Source organism: Bombus terrestris, chromosome 17 (genome assembly GCF_910591885.1).
Source record: "Bombus terrestris chromosome 17, iyBomTerr1.2, whole genome shotgun sequence".
In the NCBI taxonomy this organism is placed as follows: Eukaryota; Metazoa; Arthropoda; class Insecta; order Hymenoptera; family Apidae; genus Bombus; species Bombus terrestris.
The window spans coordinates 2,812,953-2,836,726 of record NC_063285.1 but is presented as its reverse complement, the minus strand read 5'-3'; the positions used below and the strand labels follow the sequence as shown (position 1 = coordinate 2,836,726).

The 23,774-nt window shown below is 41.4% G+C and overlaps 1 long non-coding RNA gene and 1 pseudogene across 1 annotated transcript in view; one reads left to right on the top strand and one right to left on the bottom strand.

Moving 5' to 3' along the window:
• Positions 1–8,364: 8,364 nt before the first annotated feature.
• LOC125386701 lies at positions 8,365–9,036 on the top strand (annotated as a pseudogene).
• Positions 9,037–19,593: 10,557 nt separating this feature from the next.
• LOC105666984 overlaps positions 19,594–23,774 on the bottom strand; it is a 62,381-nt gene continuing 58,200 nt past the window's right edge. The window contains exon 4 of the long non-coding RNA XR_007227081.1: positions 19,594–23,117. This is a non-coding gene — a long non-coding RNA (GDP-D-glucose phosphorylase 1). The remainder of the gene's footprint in view (positions 23,118–23,774) is intronic.

Below are 23,774 nucleotides of genomic sequence, written 5' to 3'. Positions count from 1 at the left end.
TTCCTACTTCCGTAAGTTCGTCCCCAAGTTCTCACAGACGATGAAACCCCTGTATGCGCTCACCTCAGGTAGCAAAAACATAACATGGTCAGATAGGCACGAGAAAATCAGGCAACAGATAGTTTCCGTCCTGACAGACGCGCCGGTACTGATGATATTCGACCCTAATTACCCCATTGAGCTACATACTGACGCTAGTTCGGAGGGTTACGGGGCGATCTTGATGCATAAAGTCGAAGGTAAGAATAGAGTGATCGAGTACTACAGTAAAAGAACTACCCCTACGGAATCTAGATATCATTCCTACGAGCTAGAGACGTTGGCAGTCGTAAACGCCGTCAAGCATTTCCGTCACTATCTACATGGACGGGAATTTCTTGTTGTTACCGATTGCAACTTTTCAATCCAAACGGCATCGTTACATACTCATATTGTCGGTCGGGTGTAACGAACGCATTATACACCGTTGAATTGGGATGTATGGGAATCTGATGAAACCCGCTGGCCATATCCAGGCTAATGAAGTATTTCGCGTTCTGCAATCTCGCGATTTGATCTGCGATAAGGGGTAGAGGATACCGATCTGCGACCGTATTCTTATTTAGCGCTCGGAAGTCCACGGACAGTCTATCTAAGCCGTTTTTTTTCTTCACGAGCATCATCGGGCTCGCAAATGGCGAATTACTGGGTCTTATGATGTTAGCTTTAATCAGTTCACCGATTCTTTCTCGTACCGTCCTACGCTCATCCTCGCTAAGTCTGTAAGGGCATCTTTGGACAGTGACGTTGGGGTCGATTAGCCTTATTTCTAGCTGGCCTGTGTTTACGCGTGTACGCGGAAAACCCGTGATAAATGAGTTTTTAAACTTTTCTAGAATAGAAATCATACGACCTTTATCACTACCAATTACCTCAGTGTCTACTTCGTTAAGATCGATCTCTTTTTCGACGGTTCTATCACAGACATTGACTACCTTCGTTTTGCAAATATCGAGACTAGTGCGCGTGATATGCACGTCGAAGCCCTGACTTAAAATTTCGCGACCGATCATGATATCGTATTTCAAGTATTTATCAGGGAGAACGTGAAAAGTTATCTCCAACGTAAAACCGTTGATACACACAGTGGATAAAATCTGAGATGTACTCTTAACACACGTATTTCCTATCCCTGGCATTACTACTACATCGGTGGTTCTTTTGCCAGAAAATTTCGAGGCAGCGGATTCCTTAATTAATGAGCACTCGGCTCCAGAATCGAAGCAAAATGGGAACGACTCACCCTGGTGACTTAATTTACCGGTTGGAGCCTCCACCACGCAGGAGTCGACTCGCCGTTCCTTGTTGTGACCGCTTTTCTTATCCTCCCGTAACGGACAATTGGGTGCGATATGGCCGTCCGCACGGCACCTTAAGCAAAACACCTTGGATGATGTGGCTGGTCGGCTCCATTTCCGGCGCCTTGTCTCCTTCTGCTTTTCGGTCCGCATCTTCTTGCGGCAGACAGCAGACTCTTGGAGACAAGTCTTCGTTCGGAGAGTGAGGGAAATTGCCGTTGTTGTTAATTGGTCAGTCTTTGGAAGTGTCCTTCACGGAAAAGACTATTTGCCTATTTTCGTTAATTAAGGTTTAAGGTTTATGACGGGTCATTAGGCTGGCTGCCGATGTTTTGCGAATATGTCTCGACAACTGGCAATCGACCTACCCATAGAATAGGGTCTGCTTATGACGAGCCATGAGACAGAAACCGTTAGTATGCTTACTGTCGAGTGCCGTTACAACTATTTCTTTTTATGGAGGGCTATAGACTTTTTCATGACTTTGTTAGAAAAATGTTCGTCCCTTGACTGCGGCTACGTTCGGTGACTGGTTGTCACCTCGAACCCAAACTCATTCTCATAGATTGCAGGCAATTACAATCGGGCTGAAGGACGGTGATTGTTTAACTACGGCTATGGTGGAATCCAAACTACAATATTAGGGGTTTTTCCCCGGTTTCGACGGAAGGCTCCGGTGTCTCTCCATCTCCGATATATATATATATATATATATATATATATATATATATATATATATTTCGGGTCGGCGTTAAGGTTAGAGTTAGGGTTAAGGGCGTGAAACGAATCCCTATTGACGCTAGACATGATCGTTATGCGATAGAGGAGATATTTACTAGTGCAAATATGACTATGATGGAATTGGACAAGTAATCGCGATAATTAGATACTCGAGAAGCTATTGACAATGATCCTAGGCTCAATAACGAATCCGCGGTCAACGGGATGACGAACTTTACCCTTCGTTAGCGTCTAAGTTACACTGTATGTTAGAGCAAGGGGCAATTATTACGTATACGAAAGACAGGTCGATTACTGATGAGATCGCACTAGAGAGAATGACTCTCCGTCGCGGTGACGCTGTCGAAGAAAACTATGATGGGTGTGCCTAAGGGCACGAGATCATCGGATTCGCGGAGAAAAGTCTTCGTTCGAAGAGTGAGGGAAATTGACGTTGCTGTTAATTGGTCAATTTCCATGTTGGTGGTTAGAGAAAAATATTAGCCGTCCTTGGGGAAAGTTGCTAGCGAGAAGCGTCGTTCGTGGAAGGATAGATTTCTCTTAGTTGGGGCACAGGCTATTTGTCTATTTGAAAGACTTTGTATAATTGAAACTTAATATTCGTAGCGGGTCCTCGCCCAGCTAAACATATACTGTGAAGATGCGTTGGCATCTGGCAATCATCTTACCCGAAGGACAAAGTCTGCGTGTGACGAGCCACGGGGCAGAAACCATTGAAACGTTTACCGTCGTGCCCTGTCCCAAGTATTTCTTTTAAGGAGAGCTATAGAATTACTTCATGCCTTTGTTAGACAAAACGTTCATCCCTTTGACCGTGGCTACGTTCGGCGACTGATTGTCGCCTCGAGCCCGAGCTCACTATCATAAATCTCAAATAAATACAGTCGGATCGAATGACAACAGTTTCTTAATACGGCTATGGTGAAATCTAAATTACAATACTAGGGGTCTTCCCAAAGTTCCAAAGGGAAGGTTCCTGTGTTCTTTCATCTCCGACACGGCCATTCTGACTATCACACGTCCTCGGGTGGATCTAAAATATTGGGTTCTCCCAACATTAGACTTGATATGACTAATATTTTACTCCTTTATAGTTTAGCTAAATTATATTACACTAGTTTATTTATGGTTTAACTAACTGTCCAAATAGATCAAGGGCCCAGGTTAACAACAAAAATTTCGATCGGACGTTCAATGATAAAGTAGGGAAGAAAAAAAACACAAAAGTCAGTAGCATTATGATTGGTATTCAAAGCACCAGTTGCATTTTGTGAGTTACCAGTCAGACCGTAATGACATGACAGATCATTTTCGATTTCGTACACGGAGTCTCAGTTTGTTGGATCATATTACCGCACTGGGCGTGTGTGGAGACACTGAGTGCGGGTGCATTGACGTAATAGGTGTGTATGAAGACACTGAATGCGAGTGCAGTGTATGGGGACACTGAACACGGGTGCATTGATGTAATAGGCGTGTATGGAGACACTGAATGCGAGTGCAGTGTATGGAGACACTGAACACGAGTGCATTGATGTAATAGGCGTGTATGGAGACACTGAATGCGAGTGCAGTGTATGGAGACACTGAACACGAGTGCATTGATGTAATAGGCGTGTATGGAGACACTGAATGCTAGTGTGTGGTCACACTAGGCTTATGTGGGAATATCGAATGCTAGTGTGTGATCGCACTAGGCTTGTGTGGAAATATCGAATGTTAGTGTGTGGTCGCACTAGGCTTGTGTGGAAATATCGAATGCTAGTGTGTGGTCGCACTAGGCTTGTGTGCTAGTGTATGGTAACACTAGGCTTGTGTGTGGAAACACTATGTTACATGTCATAGTCATAGTGTTAATGATCCTCTGAGATCGGTGTAGTCATATCGTCATTGTCACTGCCATTGTCATCACTACAGACGTCCAACTCAGCAGGAACGCAACTATTCGGCATTTTTCTTAATCTGTCATGACTGTATTTATACGATCGTTTGCCGTCTAATGTCTTTAAAGTATATCTATCCCCTTCCAAAATCTCTGCTATTACGAATGGGCCCCTAAACTTTGGATCTAACTTGGTTTGGTTTCTTTCCTCGATTTTGCGCAATACGAAATCACCGACATTAAACCTAACCACTTTAGCTTTGGTGTTATCGAATCTTTCTTTGTCGTGTTTGGCGCTACTTGCTATATTTTTTTTTTGTCGCCTGTTGTCTTACATCGGAGATGTCTATTCCTCTTTCTTCAACGCTATCAGGTAGCAACAAGTCGTACGGTCTTGCTGTCCTACCGATTAGTAGTTTCAGTGGGCTCGCCTTAGTCACGCGGTTGGTGGTGCAATTCAGGGCCAATTGTATCTCCCCAATCGCGTCTTGCCATGACCGCCCGGTCGTCTCTACTACCGTGAACATATTTTCAATGTACGCATAACACGCTCTACCTGTCTATTGGCTCTACTAGCACCGGTCGCTATCAAGCGAACTTTAATTCGTTTGCTTTCGCAGAATTCTCGAAATTCTTTACCCTTAGAACATCTTTCCTGATCTGTTATTATCCGGCAGGGACTTCCGAATAAAAATATAGCGGATTTAAGCGCTTTAATGGTGTTACGGAAATCTATCTTACGATTATGATGCAGGTATACGAATTTAGTGAGCACGTTGATCAAAACAATGACGTACTCCTTTGAATCGCTTTTACCACTCAACTTGCCTGTTATGTCCATGTGGACCGTATGCCAGGGCATGCTGGTCTTAGGTATAGGATGTAGTTCGGCTTGTATCTTACCTGAACTAGCTTTCGAAACTTGACAAGCATGACAGTTCTCAATGAATCGGCGAACGTACTTCGCCATCCCTTCGAACCAGTAATACTCGTATAGTTTCTCGAGCGTTTTCTCCCAACCTAAGTGCATAATTGACTGGTGCACATGGTTAATAACAGACTATCTAAAACCTCTTAGGACTACAGGTAAACAGAGAGTCCTGTCTTTTCTTTGTATCCTACGGTAAAGAGTACCGGACCGTAATTCGTATGTATTCGCGGTGTCTTCCGCGAGCTCATCGTTTTGCAATTCCTTGACGATTTCCAAGGTTTGAGAATCACGACGTTGTTCGGCTAGTAGCCAGTCTTCCGATATTTCGGCCAGATTGATTTCTTTCTCCCCAATTTTATCAATTTTACGGTGGTCTAAGTCTACGGGATTTCGCAAGAAGAAATCTACGTGGGCCGTCCGTTTACTTTCCAGATACACAATGTCATAAAAACAAAAGTCTGCAAGTAGGCCCATCACCTATGGTCCCTGTCATTTAAATGTACTCTATTACTCGACGCTTTCGACGAGTTGCAATCCGTGACGACAAGAAATTCCCGTCCATGTAGATAGTGACGGAAATGCTCGACTGCGTTTACGACTGCTATCGTCTCTAGTTCGTAGGAATTATACCTAGATTCCGCGAGGGTAGTTCTTTTGCTGTAATACTCTATTACTTTGCCTTTACCTTCGACTTGATGCGTCGAAATCGCCCCGTAACTCTCCGAACTAGCGTCAGTATGTAGTTCTATCGGATAATTGTGGTCGAATATCATTAACACCGGCGCGTCGATCAGGGCGGAAACTCCCTGTTTTATTTTCTCGTGCCTATCTGTCCAAGTTATATTTCTGTTATCTAAGATGAGCGCATACAGGGGTTTCATCACCTGTGAGAATTTAGGGATGAACTTTCGGAAGTATGAAGCTAACCCTATGAACTGCCTGAACTGTGTGGCGGCCGTTGGCACAGGTAAAGAACTTAAGGTGTGTATTTTACCCGGGTTGGGACGGACTTCTTCGTTATGAATTACATATCTCAAATAGAGCACCGATGTTTTTAGAAAAGAACATTTCGCAAAGTTAACAGAGAATCCTGCTTTTACGAGGGTATCTAATACGGTGTTCAATCTTCCTAACGCTTGATCTATCGAGTCGGCAATAACTAGAACGTTATCGAAATAAATAACAACGTACGAATGAGCGAGGTCGCCTAGGGCCTTGCGAATGGCCCTCCGAAAGACGGACGGTGCAATTTTTCAGTTCAAACGGCATCGTCATCTACTCATATTGTCTGTCAGGGGTAACGAACGCTGTATACTCCGCTGAATTAGGATAAATAGGAATTTGGTGAAACCCGCTGGCCATATCCAGGCTAATAAAATATCTCGCCTCTTGCAATCTCGCGACTTGATCCGCAATAAGGAGTAAAGGGTACTGATCCGCGACGGTACTTTGATTTAGCTCTCGGGGATCCACTCGTAATCTATCTGAGCCGTTTTCTTCTTCACGAGTTACGTAGGGCTCGCGAATGGCGAATTACTAGGCCTTATGATCTTTGCTTTAATTGAAACCCTTATTTTCTCACGTACCGCTCTTCGGTCCTCCTCGCTAAGTCTATAAGGACTTCCTCGTACGGTGATGTTAGGATCAATTATCGTATTTCTAACCGGCCTGTATTTACACGAATACGCAGGAAACCCGTAACGAATGAATCTTTGAATTTGTCGAGAAGAGAAATTGATCGACTTTTATTATTACCATGTACATCAGTGTCGGCTTCATTAACGACGATCTCGTTTGCAGCGGTTTCATTACAGACATTAATTATTTTCGTTTTACACATAGTGAGGCTATTTTGTGTAATGTTACGTCAAAACCCAGACTTAGAGTTCCGCAACTAATCGCGATATCATATTTTAGATAACTATCAGCAAGGACATGAGAAATTATCTTCGATGTAAAAATCATTAATACACACGATGAACAAATGGGAGGCGTATGTTTAATATAGGTATTTCCTACTCCTCGCATTACCAATATGTCAGTCATTCTTTTGCCAGAAGTCTCGAGGCCACGGACTCTTTAATTAGTGAACGCTCGGCTCTCGAATCGGAGTAAAATGGAAACGACTCACCCAGATGACTTGATCTACCCGATGATGCTTCCAGTACGTAGAAGTCGACTCGCCACTCGTTATTGAAATTATGGTTTCCTTTCATAGTCAGGTTGACAGCTGCGCCCCAGCGGGGTCGGAACGTGCGATTTTAAGGGTTAAAACGTGATAGCGAAAACTTGTTAGGTTTCACACTCGATTTTGCACTAGCGACTGGATTACTCGCGCACGATGGTCGTAAGTTCTAACACTGTTATAATCGGCACTGATCCCACTTCTGATGTCGGGTCGGCGTTAAGGTTAGAATTAGGGTTAAGGGCGTGAAACGAATCCCTATTGACGCTAGACGTGATCGTTATGCGATAGAGGAGATATTTACTAGTGCAAATATGACTATGATGGAATTGGACAAGTAATCGCGATAATTAGATACTCGAGAAGCTATTGACAATGATCCTAGGCTCAATAACGAATCCGCGGTCAACGGGATGACGAACTTTACCCTTCGTTAGCGTCTAAGTTACACTGTATGTTAGAGCAAGGGGCAATTATTACGTATACGAAAGACAGGTCGATTACTGATGAGATCGCACTAGAGAGAATGACTCTCCGTCGCGGTGACGCTGTCGAAGAAAACTATGATGGGTGTGCCTAAGGGCACGAGATCATCGGATTCGCGGAGAAAAGTCTTCGTTCGAAGGGTGAGGGAAATTGACGTTGCTGTTAATTGGTCAATTTCCATGTTGGTGGTTAGAGAAAAATATTAGCCGTCCTTGGGGAAAGTTGCTAGCGAGAAGCGTCGTTCGTGGAAGGATAGATTTCTCTTATCTTCCCGTAGTTGGGGCACAGGCTATTTGTCTATTTGAAAGACTTTGTATAATTGAAACTTAATATTCGTAGCGGGTCCTCGCCCAGCTAAACATATACTGTGAAGATGCGTTGGCATCTGGCAATCATCTTACCCGAAGGACAAAGTCTGCGTGTGGCGAGCCACGGGGCAGAAACCATTGAAACGTTTACCGTCGTGCCCTGTCCCAAGTATTTCTTTTAAGGAGAGGTATAGAGTTACTCTGTGCCTTTGTTAGATAAAACGTTCATCCCTTGGACCGCGGCTACGTTCGGCGACTGATTGTCGCCTCGAGCCCGAGCTCACTATCATAAATCTCAAATAAGTACAGTCGGATCGAATGACAACAGTTTCTCAATACGGCTATGGTGAAATCTAAATTACAATACTAGGGGTCTTCCCAAAGTTCCAAAGGGAAGGTTCCGGTGTTCTTTCATCTCCGACATATATATATTTTAATAAAACATTAACTTTGAATTGAACTTAAATTTCAAATAAACTTACTTATTAAAAATTTCTACATGAAATATATTTATATTTCAAGACTCAAATTCTGTTTATTCAGATAATCTTATTTCATTTCATAATTTAACTATAATAATAATTATTATTATTATTACTTTAACTACATTTTTCCTTATAGATTTTACATTAAATAATTTCTAAAACTTAAATTTATTAAAAAATCATACTATTGAAATTATTTGAACTTTAACTCCTATAATTATTTTAATAATTATTCGTTTTCCATCACTAAAAATTTTATATTATATTGATGAAATCATAAATCCTTATTTTTCTATTAAATCTATTTGTCATCAATGATATTGATCTTATGAATATCCAGAATTTAATAACTATGAATTTGATTCATATATATTAAATTGTGAATCAATAAATCAATTTCGACTTTTAGAAACTGATAATCGATTAATTATTCCATTTAAAATTTCAATACGTATAATTGTATCTTCTACAAATGTAAGTCACTCATGAACAATCCCTTCATTAGGAATTAAAGTTGATGCAATTCCTGATAGAATTAATCAACTAAACATATTTTGTATTCGTCCTGGAATTTATTTTGGTCAACGCTCTGAAATTTGTGGAATAAATCATAGTTTTATACCAATTATATTAGAAAGAACTTCTTATGAATTATTTTCAAATCGGATTAAAAAAAATTAATATGAAAAATTAGTTAATTAAATAACATTAGATTGTCATTCTAAAATTAATAATTTAACTTATTATTTTTCTATCATTAAATGTCTGAAATTAAGAATTGATCTTTTAAATCAATTAGAGTAATTAAAATTTACTTCTAACGAATTCCACAAATGATACCTATTAATTGATTTATTTATCTTTTTATTATGTATGATTTGCTTATTATCAATTATAATTTTAATAAATTCATTACTATTAAATTTAAAAATTAAAAATATGTTGAGGTGGCCGTGAGTGAGTTATAGTTGTTGGGTCTGGTCCGCTGTAATTGTCACTGGGGGCTGTAGATGTCGCTGCCGGGATACTGCTGATTTTTCCTCCGTTTTTTTGGTACGTGGAAATAAAATCGGACTCCGGTCGCCGGGATTCGAACTCGGGTTCCGAACGTTCGCAACCTAAGGCGTTAACCATTGCTTTTTTTTATTTTTGTTTATTAATTCCAGGTTTTTTACATATTTTTTTTACATATTTTTTTTCCAGAATAAACGTAGCCATGCATTATTACTTTTTTTTTTTATTTTAAGTTTATTATTGTGCCTTAAATTTAAGCCGCTGTTGCGCTGTGCCAATGTACGATATTTTAATTTATGTCCTGAAAGCCTGGACGCAAAAACAGGACAGTTCGCTAGCCTATTAGGGAGGGATGGGAGGGGTGTTCTGTGGGATTAGTATAATATTTGTTTATCTATTTACATATTTACATATTTACACTTTATTTGGTGAGCGTTGCCGTTCTGTGGCTCTTTATCTTGTTGTTTTTTGTTATGGGTTCCGTATCCACCAATATTTTTTTGTGCTTTTTCTGTGTTTGTCTTCTGTATCCTTTTGGGGGAGTGCCATGTTGTATCTCCACCTAGTGTCTGCAGTACGGCCAATTAGGTTCTCCTCGTATTGTATAGATTTCATTCTTATTTTCCTTTGCATATGGTAAATTATAGGGATGTTGTTTTGGTCTTGGAGATAGTTTCTTTCGTCTAGGTTCGGGGGGGGGGGGATGTAGCCTGTTAACAGAGTGTCTTTGGAGTATGCGTCGTTTGGGAATAAGCAGCCGAAGATTAGGCTGTTTTCTTTGATCTTCGCGGCTTGCGCGAAGTGGTTTCTTGTTAGTTTTAGGATGTGACAGTCGATGCGGTGGATGTTGGCTAAGTCGTATATTTTTTTGTTTTTTACGTATTTTCTGTATCCGCTGTGTTCTGTTCTGTAAATGCTCAGGCAAGCTCTGGTGCATTTTCTTTCGAATATGCGAATTTTTTCCATTACTGACGCTGGTATGTTGTACCATATTGGATAGCCGTAGGTTATAATGGGTCTTATTAGCGTTTGGTAGCACATGATTTTTACTTTGCTATCGAGATATCTGGAATAAAACAGCCTTTTTGTATTCCAAAAAGCTTTGCTGGCTTTGGAGAGTTGGATTTCGATGTGAGTTGCTTGTAGTTTAGTTTTTCATCTATATTTACTCCTAGGTATTTTACGCAATTTTTGTGTGGTATGAGGTTCTCTTCGTTTGCTTTTTCTTTTAGATGGAATTTCCTGACGTGTTCCCTTTCTGCTGGACCGATTTTGCTTGTCATGGGTCTGAATAGAATGATTTCGCATTTGCTTGCGTTAATTTTTAGTTTCCATGTGTGATAGTAATCGCTGATTTTGTTAAAGAGTTCTTGCAGTTCTGTTCTTATGGTTTTGGTTTTGTGGCCTATTACGTAGATGATTAGGTCATCCGCGAAGGCTATGGAGCGTTTATGTGTGGATGTGTTGAGGTTAAAGAGGTTTAGTAAGTCGTTATTGTAGATGCAGAAGAGTAGCGGGGAATTTACTGTTCCTTGTTGCAGGCCGTTCTCTATGGAGAATTCTTTGCTTGAAGTGTGCGAGCCGTCGGTCATTATAAAAGTTTTGTTTGTCATCGTGTCCTAGACTATTTTAATTAGGTATTCGGGGAAGTTCTTTTTAATCACTTTTTAAATGAGCCCTGGGATCCAGACTGTGTCGAAGGCTTTTTCGAGGTCTATTAGGCAGGCGGCTACTCGTTGATTTGCGTTAAGTGCCCAGCAGATATCCGACGTAAGTTTGTTTATTGCGTGGATTGTGGAGTGTTTGTTACGGAAGCCGAATTGATTTTCCGCTATTACCTTATTTTTTTTAAGCAGAAGGAGGCTTATAGGTCGTAGGTTTGCAGGTGATGAACCGTCTGTATTTTTTTTTTTTTTTTTTTTTTTGTAATGGCTATGAGTTTGGCTTTTTTCCATTTTTTGGGGAAGTACGTGTTGTTTAGTGCGTTATTAAACAGTACTGTGTAGTACCATTCTATCTTGTTTGGTAAGCGTTTGAGCGAGATGTTTGGGATGCCACCAAAGCCGGCGGATTTTTTGTCGTTTAGTGTGCAGAAGATTGTACTTAGTTGATTGAAGTTTGTAAAGTAGTTTATTTCTGGGTCGGGCTGTTTGGGGTCGTCCGATGTGTTTTCGTTTGAGAATGTGCAGACTGTTTTGTTTAGCGCTATGTCTTGTTCTATTTTATTTTTTAGTTTGTTTGTTTCGGCGATGATAATTCTGTTTAATTGTTCTCGGCCCATGTGTTCGTTTTGTGTGTGAGTTTTGGCAAAGTGGGTGCCGATAATGTCTAGTTTTTCCGTTGTTTTTGATATTATGAAGTTATCCTCGGTGTCTTTGTTGGTGTTGTGTATCTCGATGCCTGCTTCTTGGATGAGGGAGGCTTTTTCTGGTGGCAGTTTGAGGGGCGGAATGGAGTTTTGTTCCTTTGGTCTGAAAATTTAATTTATCTGCGGGAACATGCTAGCAGAGTCTTTTTTGGAGATATTTTTTATTTTATTTGTCCAGTACTGATTTATAGAGTTTGCGAATTCTTGTTTTAGTTGTGATTTTATTTCGTGTAGCAGGTACTTTAGGAATTCTATGTCTTCTCTTTTGTCGTAAGAGTAGTTGTGTCTTAGGTTGTTTAATTTAGATAGTATGTAGCTTTTATCTCGTTGTAGTTTTTCTAATTTATAGTTTACATATGGCTAGCAGGAGTCTTTTTTTTAACGTCGGTACGAATTCTAGTAGGGCGTTTTGTATATGTTTTTCTATTTCGTCTATGAACGAGTCGATTTGTCTGTCTGTTAGGTTGACATTGTTATGGATTTTTAGGTCGCAGTTCTGTTCGAGTAGGTTTTGGAACTTTTTCCAGTCTGTCTTTTTGTAGTTGTACCTGGGTGTTTCGGTCTATGTTTCGAGTGTTAGGTAGTCAGATGTGTTCTAGCTTATGTGAAATACTATGGCGTTATGGTCGCTGCCGTAGTCTATGGTTTTAAGAGTGTTATTTGGTCGTAAGTTTTGGAATTTTATTCGGGCGTCTGCTAGGCATATGTCTAGGTAGAAGCGTCCTTTTGGGTAAGCGGGTAGCTCGGAGCTGTAGAGGTTTGTTTTGTAGAAAATGCTTTTATTGTCTAGCCAGATTCTGACGGAGTTTCCTCTCGTGTTGTTTATTTCGTTTTTTCAGCTGGTATGTTTGGCGTTAAGGTCACCGGCTATTATGTAGTAGTTTTCCTGTTTGTCGAGCTGTAAAAGTTGGAAGAGATTGTCGAATTCGTCATTAAATTGTTTCTGGTTTCCGTAGGCTGCGTAGGCTGCGGAGATAAATAAGTTTTCCTTATTGTTTATTTTTATTTTTATGATCGTCGTCTCTAGGATTTTGAAGTTTGTTATTTTGTCGTTTTGTATTGTTTTGAACTTCAGGGGGTTTTTTATGAGGGTTGCCGTTCCTCCTCCTTGGGTAGCGTTTGGTCTGTCGTGTCTTATTATAGAGTAGTTTTTGTTGTGCACTTTGTGTCTATAGTTCAGTTTTCTTTCTGAGATAAGTACTATGTCGGGGGTTTCTTTCTTAATTAGTGTTAGCATGCTGTACCTTTTTTGGTTTGAGATTAGGGAGTTGGCGTTTATTGAGATAATTTTCAGATATTTAACTTTTATCTGATTTGTTTTTTGCTGTGATTGGTGGACGAGTGTGTTTTGGCTAATCTTCGTCTATATTTTCGATGATGTTGAAGATGGAGCCGATTCTTTCTTCATGCGTATTTAATGCTTTTTCTATTTCATTTAGTTGTGTCTATCGGTCGCTTAGTGCTTTTAGAATGCTTTTTTTGAAGTCTTCAATGACATTTATTATGCTTATTTGGGGTGAGTATATCGTTGGGTTGGGGTTTTGTTTGACTCGTGCCGCTATAATTGTTACTTGTGGGCTTGTCTCGTTTATACTTGTTCCTTGTTTTACTATGTCCGCGAACTTTATCTCGGGGACGTACTTACGGCTTATTTGGGCGATTCTTTCGGTTTTTGTTGTTTTTGCTTTGGTGATTTTTTCATTAATCTTTTTACGTAGTTCGGCGAGTTTTGGGCATCCTTTGTATGATGCAGGATGCCCGAAGTTTTTGCAGTTTACGCAGTAGATTTTTTCTTTGCTTACTGCGACTTCTTTTTTTATCTTGCACTCGCCTGGTGCGTGCGGCTCAGTGCATTTTACACAGCGGTAGTTTAGGTTACAGTTTTGTGCTGTGTGGCCTATTCGCTGGCATTTGTAGCACTGCGTGATGTCGTTTTTTTTATTTTTTCCCATGCTATTTTCAGGTAGTTTAGTCTGTTTATTTTTAGTAGATTCCCAATGTTGCTATCGGGGGATACTTGAATTATATAGATTGGGAGCAATATATTGTTCTCCCTTGATTTTCTTGGTGAGAATCGAGACACTTTAGTGAAGTTCTTCTATTTTCAGGGCTTTTAGGTCTTCTAGTATTTCTGCTTCTGTGTAGCTGTTTCCTAGCCCTTTTAGTAGGTACGTGTGGGGTTTTTGAGATTTTGGAGTATATGTGAAATGGGCCGTGTTGGCTGCGGTCAGTATTTTTTTTGCATTAGCGTAATCATTTAGGTTTTGAAGATAAAGCACGTGCTTACCTGCATGGATTCTTTTGATATGGAAATTCTTGATTTTGAGGGAGTTTTCCATGAGTGCTATTGTGTCTTTCGGGTCTTGTAATGTTATGTTGATGGGGGGCGGCCTGGCCCCTTTTGCCGATGTGGGGAGGGCGGCCTGGCCCCTTTTGCCGATGTGGGGGGGGTCTGCCTGGTCTTCAGCGGGGTGGCTGGGTGGCAGGCCCTTATGCGTTTGGTTTTTCAGTAATGTTGAAGGTTGTGGTGTTTTTTTTCGGCGGAGCGGGGAGGGGGGTGCTTGTCCGGGCGGTATAGCTTTTGCTCGTGGTTATTGGTGACGTGTCCAGGGGAGTGGGCTGTCTGGTTGCCTTTTTCCTTAATACGTCGTTTTTTTTTAATGTTTTCGATAATAGTTTGCTGCGGATGCGATGCGCAGGGGTCTTGAGCTTGGAGGGCTTCGAATCTGTTTTTTATTGGGATTTCCATTGGTTGAGGGCTTCTTTTTTGTTTCATATTTTCGTTTTTTTCGTCGCGCTCTTCTTGTGAATCGCTTTCTTCTTCTTTTAAATTTTCTTGTCTGATGTTTTTTTGTTCCTGTTTACCAGATTTGGAGGCGGATTGAGTTTCCGCGTCTTTTGTACAGCAGGTCTTATGCTGCTATCTTTAATTATCTGTTGTTTTTCTATCTTCCTTTTGATCCCTTTTTTTGTCGGGCTTCTGGCGGATTCCGCCTCCTTGGTTTCAATTTCATTCCTTTCCTCTTCTATTTTTATATTGTTTGTAGTAGGGGTGATGTTATCACTATTGTAGTATCGGAAACAGGATAGGATTAGGATAATTTAGATTTGTAAAATTCTCCTAATACTATTTATTAAGATAAATGAAAATATCAGAGATTAATTGGACAGAGAACTATAAATGTTTAACTTGAACTAAAACACAAAAGTCTTATTCCGCTGAAATCACTCTCGCAACTCTATAACTCTAACAACTCGATCTCTCTACAACACTAGCAACTATACAACTCTCGTCTTCGGCATCTGCACTCGCACGCTCTCACTTCTCAACTCATACTGCACGCCTCTTGCATTCGTCCTCGCTGGCGTCTCAACTAACTCTACCCTTAGCGTTTCTTTGTCTTTTCTCGTCCCATCGAACACGTGTCCCGAAACCCCGTGGCCAGGGTCACGCAGGCTCTTTCCACAAAACTGTCCACTTGAAAGGACCGACGACACATTGATGTACTCGACGGCGCCACGGCTCTCGCCACTTTGTATACGGTTCGGCCGATATCTTGGACCTTTTGCCCACGATACTACACTATTTTTTCACTGTTTAGCACTCTTTTTGTTTTTTTTTTTCGCTCTCGCACTGTATACTGTACACTGTATAGCTTGCCGCGCTCACTGTTAGGGCCTACGCCTGGTAATCCCTTAAGACCGAGAGGTCCGGCCTGCTCGGAGGATCACGGTCAACTGCCCGCGTTAACCACTGCGCTGCCGTCGTCCGACACTAGTTAGTGTCGAGTGGATGATATTTGGCTTGTCGAGTGCCGCCACATATAGATAAACTTTTTGACGAAAACAATAAATTAAAAACCAATATAACTTACAAAACATGTCTCAAAACTATAGCTTTACCCATAAATGACAGTCTAGAAGAAATCCTAACAAACGGGTAACGGATCCATGGCCAGCTAAACATATACTGTGAAGATGCGTTGACATCTGGCAATCATCTTACCCGAAGGACAAAGTCTGCGTGCAGTTGACCGTGATCCTCCGAGCAGGCCGGACCTCTCGGCCCTAAGGGATAACCAGGCGTAGGCCCTAACAGTAAGCGCGGCAAGCTATACAGTGTACAGTGGACAGTGAGAGAGCAAAAAAAAAAAGAAAAACAAAAAGAGTGCTAAACAGTGAAAAAATAGTGATAACATCAACCACTCTACAAACAATATAAAAATAGAAAAAGAAAGGAATGAAATCGAAACCAAGGAGGCGGAATCCGCCATAAGCCCGACAAAAAAAGGAATCAAAAGAAAGATAGAAAAACAACAAATAATTAAAGATAGCAGCATAAGAACTGCTGCACAAAAGACGCGGAAACTCAATCCGCCTCCAAACCTGGTATGCAGGAACAAAATAAACTCAAAACAAGAAAATTTAAAAGGAGAAGAAAGCGATTCACAAGAAGAGCACGACGAAAAAAACGAAAATATGAAGCAAAAAAGAAGCCCAAAACCTCAACCAATGGCAATCACATTAAAAAACAGATTCGAAGCCCTCCAAGCTCAAGACCCCTGCACACCGCAACCGCATGAAACCATTATCGAAAACATTAAAAAAACGACGTATTAAGGAAAAAGGCAACCAGACAGCCCACTCCCCTGGACATGTCACCAATAACCACGAGCAAAAGCTATACCGCCCGGACAAGCACCCCCCTCCCCGCTCCGCCGAAAAAAAACACCACAACCTTCAACATTACTGAAAAACCAAACGCATAAGGGCCTGCCACCCAGCCACCCCGCTGAAGACCAGGCAGACCCCCCCCCCCACATCGGCAAAAGGGGCCAGGCCGCCCTCCATCAACATAACATTACAAGACCCGAAAGACACAATAGCACTCATGGAAAACTCCCTCAAAATCAAGAATTTCCATATCAAAAGAATCCATGCAGGTAAGCACGTGCTTTATCTTCAAAACCTAAATGATTACGCTAATGCAAAAAAAATACTGACCGCAGCCAACACGGCCTATTACACATATACCCCAAAATGCCAAAAACCTCACACGTACCTGCTAAAAGGGCTAGGAAACAGCTACACAGAAGCAGAAATTCTAGAAGACATAAAAGCCCTGAAAATAGAAGAAGTTAACTTCACCAAAGTGACTCGATTCACAACAAGAAAATCAAGGGAGAACAACACATTGCTCCCAATCTATATAATTCAAGTATCCCCCGATAGCAACATTGGGAACCTACTAAAAATAAACAGACTTAACTATCTGAAAATGGCATGGGAAAAAATTAAAAAAAACGATATCACGCAGTGCTACAAATGCCAGCGAATAGGCCACACAGCACAAAACTATAACCTAAACTATCGCTGTGTAAAATGCACTGAACCGCACGGGCCAGGCGAGTGCAAGAAAAAAAAGAAGCAGCAGTAAGCAAAGAAAAAATCTACTGCGTAAACTGCAAAAACTACGGACATCCCGCATCATACAAAGGATGCCCAAAACTCGTTGAATTACGTAAAAAGATTAATGAAAAAATCACCAAAGCAAAAACAGCAAAAACCGAAAGAATCGCCAAAATAAGCCGTAAGTACGTCCCCGAGATAAAGTTCGCGGACATAGTAAAACAAGGAACAAGTATAAACGAGACAAGCCCACAAGTAACAAATATAGCGGCACGAGTCAAACAAATCCCCAACCCAACAATAGACTCAAACCAAATAAGCATAATAAATGTCATTGAAGACTTCAAAAAAAGCATTCTAAAAGCTCTAAGTGACCAACAAACACAACTAAACGAAATAAAAAAAGCATTAAATACACATGAAGAAAGAATCGATTCCATCTTCAACATCATCGAAAATATAGACGAAGATTAGCCAAAACCCACCCGTCCACCAATCACAGCAAAAAATAAACCAGATAAAAGTTAAACATCTGAAAATCATCTCAATAAACGCCAACTCACTAATCTCAAACCAAAAAAGATACAGCATGCTAACACTAATTAAGAAAGAAACCCCCGACATAGTACTTATCTCAGAAACCAAACTGAACTATAGACATAAAGTACAATACAAAAACTACTCTATAATAAGACATGACAGACCAAACGCTACCCAAGGAGGAGCAACGGCAATCCTAATAAAAAACCCCCTGAAGTTCAAAACAATACAAAACGACAAAATAACAAACTTCAAAATCCTAGAGACGACGATCATAAAAATAAAAATAAACAATAAGGAAAACTTATTTATCTCCGCAGCCTACGCAGCCTACGGAAACCAGAAACAATTTAACGACGAATTCGACAATCTCTTTCAACTTTTACAGCTCGACAAACAGGAAAATTACTACATAATAGCCGGTGACCTTAACGCCAAACATACCAGCTGAAAAAACGAAATAAACAACACGAGAGGAAACTCCGTCAGAACCTGGCTAGACAATAAAAGCATTTTCTACAAAACAAACCTCTATAGCTCCGAGCTACCCTCTTACCCAAAAGGACGCTCCTACCTAGACATATGCCTAGCAGATGCCCGAATAAAATTCCAAAACTTACGACCAAATAACACTCTCAAAACCATAGACTACGACAGCGACCACTCGAAACGCAGACCGAAACACCCAGGTACAACTACAAAAAGACAGACTGGAAAATGTTCCAAAACCTGCTCGAAGAGAACTGCGACCTAAAAATCTACAACAGTGTCAACCTAACAGACAGACGAATCGACTCGTTCATAGACGAAACAGAAAAACATATACAAAACGCCCTACAAGAATCCGTACTATTATGTATATAATTATTATCATTATATGTATCGTGAACCTGATACAACTTTTCGTAGGTATCGTCTCTATTAACACTTTTCAAATCGTTTTTACTTGATACACGTTTTCTAATTTCTGTCTCTTCGGAAAGTTCTTTGGTATTATTTGAGAACTTGGTATTAGTTTGGTATTGGTTAAGAACTCGGATGATTTCTCACTCATGATCCTGTCTGTGGTGTCGTGCGTCCTCTTCTTATTTACAGTAAGATTATCCTTTATCATAGCAGCGGAATAGTGTTTGTATTGGGAAGTCATATGGAATGAGCTTGAATCTTCTAACTTCCTTGTATCAGAAACCTTTGATTGTTTCAAATGATCAGTATCCCTCTTTTGACTTAGACTTCTATCTATCTAAGTATTCATCTATGCATTTTTCTTCCTAGGTTATTGCTTTTCTTGCTCTTTTCCTGACATCTAGATTAAGTTCAGAGGGCGTTGGGCAGCTAGCATTTGTAGATATACTCGAAGTCTTTATCTTCTTTCTCCTAAGTTCTTTATCGTCTTTCAATGCTTGCAACTCATCATTAGATAATGTTGGGCTTAAATTTGCATTAGAATCAATGTCATCGTTCGACTTACTTTTCTTTATTCCCGGTTTTGTCTCTCGCGATGTTATCGACGATGATGCAGGTATCTTAATTTCGTTTGTTACCCTACTCATACCCATTTTTTCCTCTAATTTACCAAGTGCTAGGTCGAGGTCGGTTATTACGCGAAATTTTTCATCCAACGCGTTCAAATTTTCTAACAATGTCAGGAGCGCGTCCTCATACCGTGAGTTTCATGCGGTCGACATGTTTTCTGTTTATATTTTGTCAATACTCGTAAGAAATTTAATCCTCTGTGGAGCGTATCCCACCGTTGTCACCAAAAAATATTTGTTACGTTCTATTTAGTTGCCGACGAGAAGGTAGCGTTAACTGACGTTTAATGCAACTGGCAATAAGCTCCACTTTCGGCTAACCTGCTATGTGCGAGAATACTGGCATGGGAGAGGATTAAAGTTGTTTAAAAGTAAATTAACAATATGTAATGATTTATTCAAATCTTACTTGATTTCGATATTGAAAATTGACTAACAGACTGACGGATACAAAATTCTTCGGTTGACAAAATGATGATTCTTCGGTTAACAAAATAATAACTAACTATTCGATAGACAAAATAATAATTAACTCCTCGATAGACAAAACGACAACTAACTCTTTGATAGACAATGGTAATTAATCGGTTGACAAACGGTAATTAATTAATATGCTCAATAGACAAACGGTAAAGAATCTCACTCGATTAACGAACGGAAAATATTCTCATTCGATTAACGCACGGAAATATTCTCATCATGACTTCTCTGAGCCGCTACATTTATATCCGTCGAAGTTAAAAAAACGTCGTCGTCTTTCTTTTGAAAATGTTTCGGAAGACCCTCAACGTTTGTTCAACTACCGACTTTGTTCACAATTTAAGTTGTCTTAATATCGTTATAGAAACATGGTTAGATAAGTTTTCGCTAGATACAGCTTTTAGCGGCTTTAACCGTCTTTCACTTCAAATACTGTAAACATGGTTTCAAATAGACTTGATTTGAAGAAATTATCGATTTTTCTTTCGCGCTACGGATCGTGCGAGTCGCGGGACGTGACCCCCCCCTCTGGTTCCCTCTGCTGCATCAATAATTATTAAGGCTTTGAAGGAGCCACCCAGGGACCGAAAAAGGCAGAAGAATATAAGACATAATGAGAATCTATCATTTGGTGATATCGTTTCCATTGCTCGGTCGATGAGACCGATATCTACGGCAAAGAACCTTAGTGGTACTGTTAAAGAAATATTAGGTACATGTCAATTAGTTGGATGTACTGTTGAAGGTAGACTACCACGAGATCTCATCGAAGAATAACAGTGTCAAGTAAAACAGTGTAAAATAGTGCTCCTATTACCCTTGGTAAAAGCAAAAACAAAAAAATAGAAGAGAAAGAGAATGAAATTGAAATCAAGGAGGCGGAACCCGCCATAAACCCAACAAAACAGGGGGTTAAGAGGAAGATACAAAATCAAAAGACAACCAAAGACAGTAGCAGCAGCATAAGACCTGCCGCACAAAAGACGCGGAAACTCAACCCGCCACCAAATCTGGTAAGCAGGAATAAAAAGTACAACAGCCAAGAAAGTATAAACGAAGAAGAAAACGATACACAAGAAGCGTACTGTGAAAAAAACGAAAACATGAAGCAAAAAAGAAGCTCCCAGCCAACGGTAATACCAACAAAAGATAGATTTGAAGTCCTACAATCACAAGAACCCAGCTTATCGCAACTGCAGGGCCATTCAAAATCAATATTAACGAAAAAAACAGAAACTCAAAATACGATTGTGGAAAGCATAAAAAAAGAAAATAAAATGTTAAGAAACAAACCAAACAGACAACCTACGTCCCTGGCTACAACACCAGAAACCAGAAACATGAGCAATGACGTACGGTCAATCACCCCCCTCCCCTCGAACTAATGAAAAAGACAACATCACAAGCGCAGCCCATGCAAACAGACAAACCCAAATGTCTATCACCACCGACAACGCCACTGAAGGGACAAGTAGTTTGAGCGGTTAGGGATCAACCATTTGGGCCGACCACGCCATTCCTGGAGTATAGCACTCATACTGGCTTCGCAATCAGATGTTAATTATATCCTACTTTCTGACGTCCAATGCCCGGGGAACGGCGCGCATAGGTGGTCGGCGCGCGACTTGGAAAAACCCTGCTCTCTCCTTTCGGGTCATTGGACACATTGAACCTACCCTTTCGGGTGGCAGCTCGCTTAGCCGGCGCCGAGCGATGCACGCATCGCACAGCACCGTTACCAGCGGGGGCCACGAAGAGGCCGGAACTGCCAGCATGTAATTCGATCCCAGCAGGTTGGCTTTGCAACCAATTGTCCCTGCACCGTCTCTGCACTCATTTGCATGAGGGTCATGCACTGACGGTCACAGGTCGCCTCTCCGACTCGTAATGGTTGTCCTCTCCTCTTCTTCTTAATTCTCATCTCCGTTCCCAGTACTTTTGTGTATTGTCCTGTCTTGGGTCCTGAGTTGTTTTGCAGGTTTTCTTCCTCTTCGCTGTTTTCTTCTTCTTCTTAATCCCTCTCCTCTTCTATTGGGTATTGCCGTCTTCTTCTTCGTTGTTATTGTGGTTGTCGTTGTTGCTGTTGCCTTTGCTGTTGTTGTTGATATTAGTCTCTCCGCTTTCAGGTGCCGTCATTGTGGTGGGTCCCTCTGCGTTGCTTTCTTCTTCTTCTTCCCTTCTTTGTTCGGGCACCCGCCGAGCCAGCCTTGGACTTCGACTTGGAGGCCGGCCTGTTTGCTCCTCCAGTTGTGTCGATCTTCTTTCTGGGGGTCGTCCTAGCTGCGATGCGCCTCCCATCTCTCGTAGGGTTCTCCTTCTCTTCTATTCCTTTGCTTGGAGTACTTTCCTTGTGAACTGACGGAAGTGGGGGTATACGTCCTTTGTTACGAAATCCCACTTTTCTTCCGGCCAGCGCAGATCGAGTTCTCCTATTGCGTTCCGGAATTCTTGCCTTTCTTCGTTGAAGATTGGACAGTCCCCTAGGATGTGATGAGGGTTTCTGTTCTGCCGCATTTGCATGTGTCTACTTCTCTGAGACTGAATGACTTGAGTTTGCTGTTGAAGTCCCCGTGGCCGCTAATGAACTGTGTCGTGTAGTGGTCGGGTCTTACCCAGCGGTTCTCATGTCTGTCCTTGACACTGTCGAAGTACTCGAACGTCGTCCTGCCCTTCGATGTTGTTCGCCAGCGTTCTTGCCACTTCTCTATCGCCTCTCCGACGATGGTTCTTTCGCCGCGCACTTCGTCGAGTCCTTTTTTCTTGTTGTGGAGTCTCGCCCTGGTTTCAACTAGGAGGTCGATGGGTATGACTCCAGTGATGACCTGTAGTGCCTCGGTTGACGTTGTTCTATAGGCCTTGGTAACTTGGAGAAGCGCCATCCTCTGTAACCTTATCAACTTACTCCTCGCTTTCCCCTTCAGCAGATCACTCCAACCGGCTGCGGCGTATGTGGTTATCGATCGGCTCGTACAGCACTTTATACAGGGTACGCATGGCCGCGTGTCCGTGTCCCCATTTTGCCTTGGCCACTCTCGCGAGGCTGCTGAAAAGTTTTTGGCACTTACCGGTTATTTCTTGTACGTGCCTGTAGATTTTTAGGCCTCCTTCGAGATGCACTCCCAGGTATTTGATCGCTTGTTCCATCCTTACATTACTGCTGCTGATCTTAATGATTGGTGGTCTCTCCGCGTCCAGTTTGCCTTTGACAAGCAGCATCTCGGTCCTCCGTGCCGATAACGCTAATTTCTTCCTGGTGCACCAGGCAGAGATTCGGGTAACTACCTCCTGCCCTTTTTCCTGAAGCTCGCTCCTCGCGTTACCGGCGACCAGCATCATTATGTCGTCCGCGTACGCGATAGGTTCGCACTCTGTCTCGCTTTCCGTTAGCTCGGCCAGCAGGTCATCGAATATCAGGTCTGTAAGTATGAAACCGGAATTTGCCTATAGTTGGCCCTAGCTGATAATGTAGTTATCACTGAACTGCGTCATTGATGCCAAAAGTCTTTGTTGACATCTCACAAACATTTTCGACTCAGAACAATACAAGTTTCATACAACAGCATAGTTTGTAATAGCGTTGAACATGTCGAATTTTGTGCCTGGAAACTACGATTTGCGGACAGCATTGATTTTCTGTTACCATTTGAAGAAAACTGCTGCAGAATCGCATCGAATGCTTGTCGAAGCTTACGGTGAGCATGCTCTTGGTAAATCACAGTGCTTTGAGTGGTTTAAAAAATTCAGAAGTGGCAATTTTGCCGTGAGAAACGAAGAACGTGTTTGGTGGGATTAGAAGGGTGTAATCTATTATGAGCTGTTAAAACCTGGCGAAACCGTTAATATTGAGCGCTACTGACAACAAATGATCGATTTGAATCAAGCTTTGCGTGAAAGACGACCAGAATATCAAAAAAGGCAACACAATGTAATTTTTCTTCATGATATTGCACCATCACATACAGCAAAACCGGTCAAGGAAACGGTCGAAGCGTTCAGTTGGGAAATACTTTCACACGCGGCTTACTCACCAGACTTGGCTCCGTCCGATTACCATTTATTTGCATCGATGGGAC